Source organism: Misgurnus anguillicaudatus, chromosome 15, assembly GCF_027580225.2.
Source record: "Misgurnus anguillicaudatus chromosome 15, ASM2758022v2, whole genome shotgun sequence".
Lineage (NCBI taxonomy): Eukaryota > Metazoa > Chordata > Actinopteri > Cypriniformes > Cobitidae > Misgurnus > Misgurnus anguillicaudatus.
The window spans coordinates 32,381,062-32,395,534 of record NC_073351.2 but is presented as its reverse complement, the minus strand read 5'-3'; the positions used below and the strand labels follow the sequence as shown (position 1 = coordinate 32,395,534).

The window sequence follows — 14,473 nt, the reverse complement described above, 5'->3', positions numbered from 1 at the left end:
AGATCTCACGAGATTAAATATGTATCGCAAAATTTATTATGTCACGATATTTCTCGTGGAGGTGAAATGCTGGCCGTTTCACCAACAAAAGGCATCCTTTGGTGGTCGCGTTTGTAAACTGCATACGTCATAAAGACGTAAGTCTTATTACAGAATATTAACACAATTACAAAGTTTACTATTATATTTAGTTACTCGTAAGCTGTTGTAATATTAGGTATGATGTAGGGATGCTCCGATCAATGCCGATCTCCACTAATAATACGTGGCCGATCACTATTCTGAATCGGACAGCCGATCTTATTACAGCTATTTCGTGTACTACGGCTTTTGATCAGTAAGTCCTTATCGATCTGAAATCACTGTTAGTTTGAGTCGTTTTAAACATGCCTTTGAAAAAGCAACACTAGTCAAACATAATTATTAAACATATTCTTTATTATCATGAAAATACCTGAAAAGGTTTGAAGAACAGAAATATATATATAATATAAATATATCCTTCAGCCATTTCATGGAGCTGCGAGTCATCACAGCTGCATGTGTATTGTTCTTTGTCTACAGCGCATTTTGAGTTTCTGCACGAGAGCGCCCCCTGGCTTTTGGATGTAGCGGAATTTCACCGTAATTCATTGAGAAACATAGCAAGCATTATCGGCCGATCGATCGGAGCATCCCTAGTATGATGACAATTTCCAAAAAACCCCAAAACTCAAAATTATAACATGATTAGACAGAGCAAAAGTTATACACTGCAAAAAATTGTCTTGTTTTAAGCAAAAATATCTAAAAGTTCTTAAATTAAGATGCTTTTTCTTGCTGAGCAAAATGACCCAAGAAAATAAGTCTAGTTATTAGACCAAAAATATCAAATTTAAGTGATTTTGTGCATAAAACAAGCAAAAAAATCTGCCAATTGGGTATGCAAAAAAATCTTGAGCATTTTTCTTGAACACTAAATTTAAGAAAAATTCAAGAAAAATGTCCTTACCCCATTGGCAGATTTTTTTGCTTGTTAATAAATCTGAAGTGGCTGCTCTCCGCCTTATTTATGTTTTATTTTGCAAGTGTTTAAAGGTTACGTGAGCTTATTTCATCAATTGCTCTGAAATATCAGAGAAAGCTCTTACATATACATGTACAAAGCTCTGTACAGCATATTTACTTACAACACAAGCAGTGGACTCCGACATAATGTTAGTTTGTGTCAATTTAAACCCAATTTAAACAATTTAAAATGGTAGTTTGCGTCAATTTAAACCCAATTTAAACAAAAGCAGAGGGACTTGCACACACAGGACATCCCCTCAGAGTAATCAGGACAGAAGTGGTCAAAAAGAGCCGGATTAAAACACTAGGTGTAAACGTGTTTACACTTGTGATCCGATCGACAAAAACACATCTTAGTACCAGGTATTAACAGCCCCTTTGAGTCTTAATGAATTGCATTAGTCAATGAAAAGTCCCCAACTCATATTTCATATTTGATCTCGGTAAGACTTACTACAAAAATTTTACGACGGGACTTGACTTTCTTTTATTAATATATCTTTTATTAGCATATCATGTATTAGTATTGCTGATGTCAGATAAACATTGTTGCAAATTGTTGCGTTTCAGTGGAACAAGTATGACATTTTCAACCAAGAAATTAAAAAATATATATATTTGGAGACAATGTTTCATCATAAATGTGCATTAGAAAAGTAAACATGGTTAAATTTAAGTTAAACTTGAATCAGCTGTACACCGTCCATTACCACAGAAAATCATTGTGAATGATTTTGACTCAATGCTATAAAACGAGGTTGCTTTGAGATTTATTTGTTTTTTACTATCCTGCAGTTTAATGAACCCAACACAAAGTAATTGTTAAGTCAGGCCCTGAAATTGTCAGATGTATCGAATAATCTCTAGAAAGCAGGTGAACAGTTCGCCCGTCTTCCCACCGGGGATGATGTCATTACACAAACAGGTGTTTCAGGAAAGACTTTTGGTTTCACAGAGGTTCAGTTTCACCCTCCGTCACGAGACTTCTCTTCCAGCAGGGCTTTCCTCGCTGCGTGCCGCAGGCTTTATCATCAGCTAAAACCAGAACAAAGAGCACATTTTAAACTCAAAACAAATGACTTCTCTCACTGTTACGAGTTTATCCACAGCAGGATTGGAGCCACCAGGATGTGTAGCAAAGCGATGAGGTCATTCAGCCTAAATGCAAGAGCCTTTTGTCTGTTTAATCTTTGTGTTTTCAGTGTTACCCAAAGGCAACAAGAGAAAATATTTCCTTAAATGTTTTATTTCACATGTTTGCTTTCATCAGAGATCTCTGTTCGGGGTTATGTGTGATAAATACAGTTTTTGTTACAGGGGCAGGAGTAGCACTAGAAATAGGGCTGCAAAACGATTAATCGTGACTAGGGCTGCAACTAACGACTATTTTAATAGTCGACTAGTCACCGACTATTGAAACGATTCGTCGACTAATCGAATAATTATTATTTTTTTCTAAAATGTAGCGTGAGATTGCTTTAATTCTGTGGAAAATGATAGTAAACAAGAAAGAAGGGGGTAGTTCAATTAATTTTTTTTACATTCAATGAAAACAAGTTTTACATTTTTAATAATTGCAGCTACTATGATTTTACCAAAACGAAGTTATGTATTTCAGCTATTTTAATATATATATATATATATATATATATTTATATATATATATGCTGTATTTTTTAAGTTTTGAAGGTTTAAATCAAAACCAACTTGAGTTGAATTGATATTAATTTGAATGCACAACCAAAAAACGAGATTTCTGAAAAATTACAAAAACAGAGTTTTATATATACTCAGTGAGGGCATTCGCCTGTTGTGGGGTGCACGTCTGCTTCTTTTGCAGAAAGGGGTCCATGGTGGCTCTCTTCTTCAGACTGCATGCATTTAATTTAAAATTTTGTCAGGCACAGTCGGGCATAACGTTAAATCCTTTAGCGAAAATACGCTTATAAAATGTACAATGTACATCCAAAACAAAACGTATTGGCTTCCATGTTATTTACATCTTACTGAGGCGAGTCAAACTCCGTTTCATTCAACTGTCCGACGTGCTTTCTCTTTAAATGTTCGTGCATGACCGAGGTGCTGCCGTGAAACGCAAAGACTGCTCTGCAAACCATGCAGGTAATCTTTTTATTCGCCGTATCCAGGCTTAAATGCTCCCAAACTTCGGATGTTTTGGTACGCACAGCTGCTGCGTTGGAGGCTGCCATTTCTGTATGTTATCACTGAGCAGAGAAGCTAATGCGCATGTGCGACTCTCGGCAAACATTGTAATGAAGAGAGACGCCTCACTCGGTCGGAAAAAACATGTCTGGCGACAACGTCGACAATGAAATTCATTGTCCACTATTTCTATTATCGATTTTTGTCGACAACGTCGACGAATCGTTGCAGCCCTAATCGTGACTAATCGTTTGCAGAATAAAAGTTTTTGTTTACATCATGTGTGTGTGTGTACTGTGTATAATAATTATGGTTATATAAATACACACACATGCATGTATAATTTTAAGAAAATACGAATAGTATAATTATATATATTATAAATTATATATAAATATAAAAATGTATATACAAATGTGAATATTTCTTAAACATATACTTTTGTATATATATCTCTGTGTGTATTTATATATATACAATTATTATACACAATGCACACACATATATGATGAAAACAAAAACTTTTATTCTGCAAACGATTAGTCGTGATTAGTCGTTTTGCAGCCCTAACTAGAAATATTAAAATTGTTAAATATGGCAGCGTTTAGCGTTATGTCTATAACATTTTAAAGTGGATGGGCTTTGAGAGGTCATGAGAACTTTACACTTTGTCCTGGACTGAAAATTTGGAGAACCCCTATAGTTTCAATGTTTGTTTGACAAATGTTTGGTTTTGTTTGAAACTGTGATGGATCTTAGTGTTTGGTTTCTGAGGTAACTAGTCCAAACTCGTTTGTTTCACTACTTTACCTTGTGTCAAATTTCTTGAGGAAAATCCCCAAAGGCTTTCTTCATTAATATTTCCGAGTACTGCTACAATTGAAAAGCAATATAGAGCATTAATCATTAAAACAGGCAATAATACCATGGTATTGAGATGGTACCATGGTAAATCCATGAGTATTTTTTTGAATTCTAAGATATGGATATGTTCTGTATCTTTCCACGCTTAAAGGATTAGTCCATTTTCTTAAAAGAAAAATCCAGATAATTTACTCACCACCTTGTCATCCAAAATGTTGATGTCTTTCTTTGTTCAGTCGAGAAGAAATTATGTTTTTTGACAAAAACATTACAGGATTTTTCTCATTTTAATAGACTTTAATAGACACCAACAATTAATACTTAACCCAACACTTAACAGTTTTTTTCAACGGAGTTTCAAAGGACTATAAACGATCTCAAACGAGGCATAAGTGTCTTATCTAGCAAAACGATTGTCATTTTTGACGGTAAAGATAACAAATATACACTTTTGGGGCACAACTTCTCGTCTAGATCCGGTCGTGATGCGCCAGTGTGACCCCACGCAATATGGCATGATGTCAAGAGGTCACAGAGGACAAACGCGAAACTCCGCCCCAGTGTTTACAAGTGTTGAGAAAGAGGACCGTTCCAACGTTGTTGTATGCCAACTGATACTAATTAATGTCTTTGTGTCAGTTTATTGTTTACAATGGTCTGCAAATTTGCGTTTTATATATGTAACACGTGACCTCCCTACGTCACTACGCATTTACGTTAGGTCGCGCTGGACCGGATCTAGACGAGAAGTTGTGCTTCAAAAGTGTATATTTGTTATTTTTATTGTCAAAAATGACAATCGTTTTGCTAGATAAAACCCTTATGCCTCGTTTGGGATCGTTTATAGTCCTTTGATACTCCGCTGAAAAAAAACTGCCACGTGTTGAGTTAAGTGTTAAGTGTTGGTGTCCATTAAAGTCCATCAAAATGAGAAAAATCCTGGAATGCCTTCCCCAAAAAACACAATTTCTTCTCGACTGAACAAAGAAAGACATCAACATCCCGCATGACATGGTGGTGAGCAAATCATCTGGATTTTTCTTTTAAGAAAATTCCTTTAAGCATATTAAATATGACTAGAACTATTTGCCAGGGTTGTTTAATGGCAACTGATCCAGTTTTGTGGGGTAATATGGAATGTAAAATGTTTTGTTTTAGGAAAACGAGGTAACCGCGAGTGACCGCGCTAAAATATTTTGGTATATTTAAATAAAACATACTTTTAGACACAGCAGTCGTCTTCAAAGTTTTCAATCATTTCTCCTGAATGCTGCGTTTAGAGACCGACGCAGCCACAGAAACTAACAAAATGCCTTTTCCATGAGACACTTCATCACAAACTCACAGATTCATACACAGACACCCAGCAGAGCCTTCATCCACGTCATGTTTGCCTACGAGCCAAGCAGCAACAGCCATTGCCATAATTCCCACAATGCACCACGTGCCTGTGAAACTCGAGCTGTGTTCTCTTTTGGTGTGTAGCTGAAATGGAGTCTGAATTCAGGGGGTCATACACAGTTACCGGCCCCACACAAGCGAGCCGCTGTAAAAACAAGCATTTTGAAGAGATACTGTGTGTCTCCGACTGCAGCGTTTATTAGGGAAACTGTGTCAGGATCTACAAAGGTTGGTGTGGTATTTTCAGTGTAGTGTTGTTGCTTTGAAATTTTGTTTTTTATTTGTTGAATGGAGTAAAATCTAATGATTATTGATGATGAGCAGAATGTGCTGAGGTAAGTGTTTATGACAGCTGCGCAGAGCACATGCTGATGTAAGAGTCAACACTTGTGTTGTGTTCGCCTGTTGTTCGTCTGCTCTGAATGGGAATCCCCAAAATAATCCCACAGTTCCTCACGCATGCTTACTGCTTTAAGGAAAGATATATATGATTACAGTCAGTGTATAAGGAAATATACGATTGATCTGTGAATGTTTATTTAAAATATAGGTACAATAATCTCAAGTATCTACTGTCAGGTGCTGCATAGGAAGGTTAATGCAATAAGCCTTTTAAAACAATGCCTTGTTGTCTCTATGTAAACTATGTAAACACAAATCTGTGTTAATGGTGACGTCATGCGCATGCGAGTAATTCAGCCTATTGGCATGCATGAGTACAACCAAAACAACAGTGGGACCCTACAGCAGGGGTACCCTTTGTGCACTGCAAAAAATGACTTTCTTACTGAGTATTTTTGCCGGGTTTTCGGTAAAAATCTCAAAAAATTCTTAAATTAAGCCTAGGACCCAAGAAAATAAGTCTAGTTTTTAGACACAAAAATATATTAAATGTAGGCGAATTTGTGCTTGAGAACAGGGAAAAAATCTGCCAATGGAATAAGATTTTTTTTTAAATACACTGCAAAAACGATTTTTCAGGAAAGAAAAATCTTGGTATTTTTGTCTTGTTTTCAGTAGAAATATCAAAAAATTCTTAAATTAAGATGCTTTTTCCTGGTGAGCGGAACGACCAAAGAAAATAGGTCTAGTTTTTAGACCAAAAATATCAAATTTGGGTGGGTTTGTGCATGGAACAAGGATGGGATCTGCCTATGGGGTAAGCAATAAACAATAAATTCAAGAAAAATTTGCTTACCACATTGGCAGATTTTTTTTGCTTGTTTTGTTCACAAGGTCACTTAGATTTGTAGGGCTGTAACGATTAATTGTGCAACTGCGCGTTTTCTCAATGGATGAATTTGAATTAATTACGGTGAAATCCCGGCACATCTGAAAGCCAGAGGGCGCTCTCGTACAGAAACTCCAATTGTGCCACAGAAGAAGTAGCATTACAAATGCTATTCCAGGAAATGTCTAGAAGAATATTTATATCGCCGTTCTTCAGATTGTTTCAGTTATTTTCATGATAATAAAGAATATTTTGAATGATTTTGTTTAACGTTTTTTTAATTGCACGTTATAAACGACTCCGACACATAATGATTTTAAATTGATAAGGACTTCTTTCTGACCAAAAACTATAGTACACACACAAGCTGCACATGAAACACAAAATCGCAGCCTTGCGATTCAGAATTGATTTTAGACAGGTCTTTTTAATGGGACACGCGATTTATCGTTGCAGCCCTATACATTTGATATTTTTGGTCTAAAAACTAGACTTTTTCAGGAAAAAGCATTTATTTTAAGAATTTTTTAATATTTTTACTGAAAACAAGACATAAAAACTAAGCATTTTTTATCTTGAAAATAATTTTTTGCAGTGTAAGTTTACTTTATTAATAAACACTTAATTTTAAAACACTTTTTTTTCCATTGGCAGTTTTTTTGGCTAGTTTTAAACACAAATTCTCCTAAATTTTATATTTTTTGTCTAAAACTAGACATCTTTTCCTAGGTCATTTTGCTCATCAAGAAAATACATCTTAATTAAACAATATCTAGATATTTTACTGAAAACAAGACAAAAATACTAAATTAGAAAGTTATTTTTTTGCAGTTTGTGTCACACAGTGAGACAATGTAAAGTCGCTTGACTGTAGCGGTTAATGACACAAAGACAGTTTAGTCCAACTAATGACAAGCATTGACAATGATTTTGATATGATATAGAATAAGGGTTTTTTATATTACATTTAACTCTTTCCCCACCAGCGTTTTTAAAAATAGTTGCCAGCCAGTGCTAACATTTTTCATGATTTACACAAAAGTTTAATGCCGCCTTTAAAAATATAATGTACAATATAACAAATGAAAAAACAGACCCTCTACTTTCAAACAAAAAAGCTTTCATCCTACCCTGGTTAGTTCTCATCTTATCACCTCTCAAATATGGATAGGTTTCTTCAAAAACACCAAATTTTGAGCAAAAGGCTGAGATATTTTTTTTTTTTTAAGATTTTTGATTGAGATCAGAAGTTGCGGAAGAGCGCCACCTGGTGGATAATAGTGGTATTATGGATTGCCGGAAATACTTGTCATTGGCAGGGACGCAAACTCGTCAATGGCGAGCAAAGAGTAGAACTTACATTTCATAAAAAACTACTCGATCGTAAAAGAGGAAAAAAGTGGGTTTCCTTAATTTACATTTAGAAATATGTTGGTGTGTACGGGGATAGATTTGACTTTTTTAAGTGGGTCGCAAAATAAAACGTTTGGGAACCCCTGCCTTATGGGACTGTATTTTACTGCTTTTTCAACGTTCTTCCAACGAATTTTAGAACATTTTTGTAAGTGATGCACCAAAATGAAAATTCTGGGCCAAAACGGATACTAAAAAATTCAGGATGCACTTTGTTGAAAAGCGGATATATTTGATCAAAGTTATAAAGCAAAATAAACGTTGTGTTAAAGGTGCAGTGTGTAAATTTTAGTGGCATCTAGTAGTGAGATTGCGAATTGCAACCAACGGCTCAGCCCACTTCTCACCCCTCGCTTTTGAACCGCATAGAGAAGCGACAGTAGCCGCCACTGGAAAAACATGTCATCGTCGGAGACAAAAAATGTTTGTCCGTTAAGGGCTTCTGTAGAAATGTCCGTTAAGGGCTTCTGTAGAAATGTGGTGGCACAAAATGGCGACTTCCACTTAAGGGGACCCCCATGCATGTAGACTACTCATTCTAAGTTAATGAAAACATAACGATGCATTATAAAAAGGTCTTTATACACCCATGATAATATAGCTTTGTATATTATATTGCATTTCTGTCAAGAGATCCTTCTAAAAATTACACACTGCACCTTCAATGTAGCCTAAAGCTGTGACATTTCAGTTGATTTGATTTCACAGATGTGTTTTAACTGTAACATTGCCTATGTTCACTGGTTAAATAAAACGTGTGTGTTTGCTCTGGTTGAACAACTGACTAAAACCTGTCTGGCAAACATTTTTGGAATTCGGCTTGACATTTTCTTCCTTTTCGTCACTCACGTAGAGTTTCCTAAACCAAGAGGATTTTGCCCTTTTTTGCAGATGTGTTACGATCTTTCTCGTCACCAGTGGTGTTATTTAACTTTATCTTTCTTTGTGTCTTTGTTCTGATAATGATCCACCTTTCTGTGCTGAGTGAAACATTCCTGAACTCCATTAATAACAGATGTGAAGGACGTTTTCTGCACGCAGACAGCAGTTGTGTTGTGTGGCGGGGTGGACAGTTGTGTTATCATGTTGTACGTGAGGCAGTCTGACAGGAACTCCACTTGTGCTGGTGGATCATGGACAACAGCTGTTGATCTCCGGCTTTTTAGTGCCTACACACCAATGAAACACGTCAGCCGTTTGCTTTAAAGCCAAAATATGTAAGATTTTTTGTATTTTTCAATCTCTCTCTCTCTCTCTCTCTCTCATTGTGTGGTCTACCTCCTATCATGGTCGTTTGCACTGCAAAAAAGACTTTCTTACTTAGTATTTTTGTCTTGTTGTTATTACAAATATCAAGATACATCATTTTCTAGGTGAGCAAAATTACTTAAGAAAATAAATCTAGTTTTTAGAAGAATTTAAGTGAATTTGTGCCTAAAACAACAAAAAATCTGCCAATGGGGTAAAAAAAAGTTGAAATAAGTTTACTTTTTTCTTAAACCGTTACACTGCAAAAAATGACTGTATTACACTGCAAAAAATTATTTCAAGAAAAAGAATTAAGCATATATCACTTTAAAAATAAGACACAGCTTATGTCTTATATCTAAAAATATCTAAAAATTCTTAAATTATGATGCTTTTTCTTGATGAGCAAAATGACCGTAGAAAATAAGTCTAGCTTTTACACCAAAAATATCAAATTTAAGTGATTTTGTGCATAAAACAAGCGAGTTTAAAACAAGTTTTTTTGTTTGTTTTATGTACAAAATCACTTAAATTTTCTCATCAAGAAAAAGCATCTTAATTTAAGAATTTTTAGCTATTTTACTGAAAACAAGACAAAAATACTAAGAATTTTTTAAGAAAAAATTATTTTCAAGAAAAAAATTCTTAGTATTTTTGTCTTTTTTCAGTAAAAATATCTAAAAATTCTTAATTTAGGAAAATTCAAGAAATAGTTTCTTACCCCATTGGCAGATTTTTTTTTTGTTTGTTTTAAGTATAAATGCACTTAAATTTCATTTTTTTGTCTAAAAACTAGACTTATTTTCTGAGGTCATTTTGCTTATCAAGAAAATTCATCTTAATTTAGGAATTTTTTGATATTTTTACTGAAAACAAGACAAAAATACTAAGCAAGAAAGTGTGAGTGCTGCACTACAAAAAAAATTATTTTCATGAAAAAAATTCTTGGTACTTCTGTCTTGTTTTCGGTAAAAATATCTAAAGTCTTAAATTAAGGTGCTTTTTCTTGATGAGCAAAATGACCCAAGAAAAAAAATCTGTCGATGGGGTAAGCAAATTTTTCTTGAATTTTTCTAGAATTTAGTGTTTAAGAAAAATGTTCACGATTTTTTAGCTTACTCCATTGGCATTTTTTTTTTTGCTTGTTTTATGCACAAAATCAATTAAATTTGATATTTTTGGTCTAAAAACTAGACTTATTTTCTTGGGTTGTTTTGCTCATCAAGAAAAAGCATCTTAATTTAAGAATTTTTAGATATTTTTACTGAAAACAAGACAAAAAACTAAGAAAGTCATGTATTGCAGTGTAAAGCTCTGACATCTGTTGTTACTTTATATTTTTGATGCATTATAAAAAATAATTATTTTCCAGTCTATCAACATCACAAAACTCAGGCACAGTACCCTTTTTTGGGAAATGTCATTCAGAGTGACTTGGCAGAGATGTTTTACAGCATATTTTTAGCCCCAGTCTCGCACTTTTGTCAACACAATAAGGAGGTGTAGTGACAGAGAGGAAATGCTGAACTTTTTTTTTAGAACAAGATGATCCATCATCACAACACAACACTTCCTTTTCATATCTGCAGGACTGAACGCCTCCCAAAACCTTTTTCCTTTTCGAGCAGTTGTGATTTTGGCTCTCCCTGCTGTGCTGTTTTGAAGGAGTTTCCACGGTTGTGTGTCTGTGTGTGCGTGCTTTTGTGTGTGTGTGTTGGGTTCTCTAACCCGTCTCACACTAACAACACGCCTGTAATCCCAGGGCTTACAGACAGGAACTCTGTTCGTCTGTGTGGTGTCGCTGTACTGGAGACAAACATGTGTTCAGATTCTTCTGAAAGACACCAGACTCTCACCGGAGACGGTCGACGTCCTATAAATGTGAGCCGAGCGCTACAGTGTGTGTTTTCCTAGATAGCTGTTTGTTGTTTGTCAAAGGAAGTGAGATTTTGAGGTCAGTGGATCACAGCAGAGACTTCTGGAATGTTTTTATGCTGGTTAAATACAGCAGTACAATGAGTCTCGTAGCACAGAAACACACTGACGGGTGTGTGCTAAAGCGTCCTGTCTGTGCTAAAGTTGTATCGAGTGGTCTTGTGGTTATATTTTGTAGCAGTTAACATGTATTGTTTTGCCTGATTTTAAGTGTGCTACAATACAATAAGCCTACAATGTTTTGGGTGAAACAGAGACTTCATTGTTCAGACATCTAGCTGTAGCATTTTTCGAAAAATACATTCTGCTCTTTTAGTCACCTATAACTTGTAAAACCATTGAATTGATGCTGCATTACTTTTGTAAGCCTATGTAAATATGATTGGACTATTTGCATATCGACACGTCTGGTGGTTTTTGTTTTTGAATAGTATACAAGCCCTGTCCTGATCTCCACAATCCAGCAGGTTGGCACATGAGGGTGGGATCTTGAGCTGTGTCTTATTTTTAAAGTGATATATGCTTAATGTTTGGCTTATTTGGGTGATTCTCACGAAAACTTGGTTTTAAAAATGTCAAGCATGAAAATGTAAAAATTGCTTAAATTTACTTTTTTTCCCACCAGACATTGAAAAACAAAGTTTGGAGTAATTTGGAACATTAATTTAAAAACTTTTACTTATCATTTAACACTTTTTGTAACATAATTTAAAAAATTTGTCCTAAAAAATCTCATTACCGCAACAGTCAGAAAACATCAACACTGACATATTTTCAAAATGACATGACAAACCTGAAAGAACATAATTTGGAGATTCTGCACATGCATTAAAAAACAAAGTATTATGCTTCTACTAATTAAATTAACATTTAATAAGCATCTGTTGCGGTAATGATAATCAAAATGTCGTGTAAGCATTCTGACAAGACAATATTGCAAATTAACTGTAAAAAAATGATCTTACCTGGTAGCCATCTTGAAGTAACTGGTCCATGTGCTTGATCACTCAAAATCAAACTTTATTAAAATTCTGTATGTGTGCTTAAACTGTTCTCAAAAAGTGTTGCGGAGGATGAGAACATCAGGCATGGACACGTCATTTTCCTAATTTTTCTTCATTATTATTATACATGAATATTCAGTAAATATTTTTTCTGTCATCTAAAGTAGTCTAGCAAAACATCCATTTATTTTTTTTCTTAATATTTTTATGTTAATTTGATTAAATTACAACATAACACATGTTCAAACACAGCCGGACACATTGCGGTAATGAGAATTTCAGCAGAAAATGAGATAAAATTTACAATTATAAAATCTTATGTTGAAATCACACATTGTGCAAGGTAGAACACAGTATTGTGTTAATTCTTATGCTTTTTAATGTTACTATACACATTTTAAAGCTAAAATCATTAGTGCCGTGGTGTTTCAATGGTTTCGTGAGAATCACCCATTTAGTGGTTGATGGTACTAATGCATGTTTGAACTTAAAATGATTACCTTTCCATATGAAGTGCTCGGATGCAAATAAAATGACCGGAAATAATGACGTTAACCGAATGCTCTCAGCGCGTATTATACGTTCATCAAATGCTTTTGCTTCATATCTGCTTAATCTTGCCCCTTGAGGCGTTGCAGTGCGACTGATTGTGTCGCTGCTGTGTCATAAGGTGGCATAGAGTAAAGGATTATGGCTATACTCTGTACCCCTTAAATTAAATAATGGGTGCTTAGTGTCATTTGTAATCCTACAAATTGTATTGTTGTATAAACAAATAGTGTCGCCTAAACTGATGGCTTGAATGCTGTTAGTAACACTGAACCATATTATGACATGCATACTTTGTTAGTATCACACTACTATGAATTTAACAGTCCAATCACAAACCTGTACACAATTATTGTTAAGCTTACTTCTTTGAGTGGTCATCTTCCATACTTCCCCCTTCTTTATTTGATGCTTATTTATGTAGGCCTGATATATGCTGTCTTTCTCAATGTTAAAATGTGTTAAAATGTACTGGGTAAAGGTGCTTTGCAACAATGCAAAGTTGTATAAAATGCTATAAAAAATACATTTGACTTCAGCAATGTTTAAAAAAATGGTTAATCTTGCCCTGAAAATGCCAGGCTGACTGAAAAACGTGACTGAAAACACCAGGGTGACGCAGACTGTAGGTGCTTGCCAACTTGGTTGCTATGATACTTCTGTTTTTTATCAGTCGTTAAATGATCCCCCGGTTGGTGGTTGTGATATTTGTCCCGCCCCTCCTCCACTGTGATTGAATGGCTGAGTGAGAAGTGACATTGACGAGCTGAGCTTTTCACCCAAAGTTGAACATTTTTCAACTCTCGACCATAGACCGTAAAAAAGATGGACGATGCTCGTTCGCTCTTTTCAATTGGTGAAAAGTGAAGCTGTCAGTGTCCCGATAAGGTGCTGACATCTTGGATCTTGATTCTGCACAGTAGTGATTTCGGGACCAGTCATGCGCAGTAGTGAACAGGAAGTAAAGCCGCGAAAGCAAGGCCCCGCCCTTGCTCTCGCAGAATGCGCATGTCACAGCTGTCAATCATGAGGTGACACCACTGTTTTTATAGCATTAAATAAGTAACTAAAAACAAACTTATTTTAAAAACAAACACTTGAATTTACATCAGCATGATTAAAAACTACATTAAATGACAGAAACCAGCTTCGCAAAAATGATAATGGAAGTGTAATTAAATTGTTTAGTTGGTCTCAAGTCCCATTGAATAACATGGGGAGGCGGGGTTTATGACCTATACTGGGACCAGTCACTGGGGGGCCATCAAGAGATTTTGGCTTCACTTTTCAGGGCTTGTGCGGCATGCTTCCTCTCGACGCTCAGCACGGATAAACCGCCGATTGCCGGCGCTCAGCACAGACAAAACCCGCCAACTGTTGCCGTTTTTGAAAAGTGCAGCGCTTCCATTGGGAACAATTGAAAACACACACGGGCTGCCGGCGTAAATGTCTCTTACTGTGCATTCACACCAGACGCGGAAGAGGTGGCAAAAATGCGCTATAGTTAGACGCTTGAAAATTTTGAGTGTACTCGCGTCATTCGCGCCTGAAAGTTGCACATGAAATTCTAGTCATTTGAGACATGCACGTGTAAACTCGCGTCATGGGAGGGGCT

At 35.5% G+C, this 14,473-nt stretch overlaps 1 protein-coding gene and 1 non-coding gene across 6 annotated transcripts in view; both read left to right on the top strand.

Moving 5' to 3' along the window:
- garre1 (granule associated Rac and RHOG effector 1) overlaps positions 1 to 14,473 on the top strand; it is a 53,391-nt gene that overhangs the window by 13,103 nt on the left and 25,815 nt on the right. The window contains exon 1 of one of the 5 annotated variants that reach the window (XM_055173727.2): positions 5,554 to 5,706. The exons of 2 other annotated variants lie outside the window; for them this stretch is intronic. The gene's annotated coding sequence lies outside the window, so the exon portion shown is untranslated. Of the gene's footprint in view, positions 1 to 5,553; positions 5,707 to 9,138; positions 9,340 to 11,112; positions 11,252 to 14,473 lie in introns of those variants that run through there. 2 more of the 5 variants (XM_055173726.2, XM_073853798.1) reach the window with 2 other exon arrangements.
- LOC129419908 (small nucleolar RNA SNORA17) lies at positions 12,926 to 13,064 on the top strand. Its single transcript, XR_008636747.1, has one exon. It is a non-coding gene; the product is annotated as a small nucleolar RNA SNORA17 (small nucleolar RNA).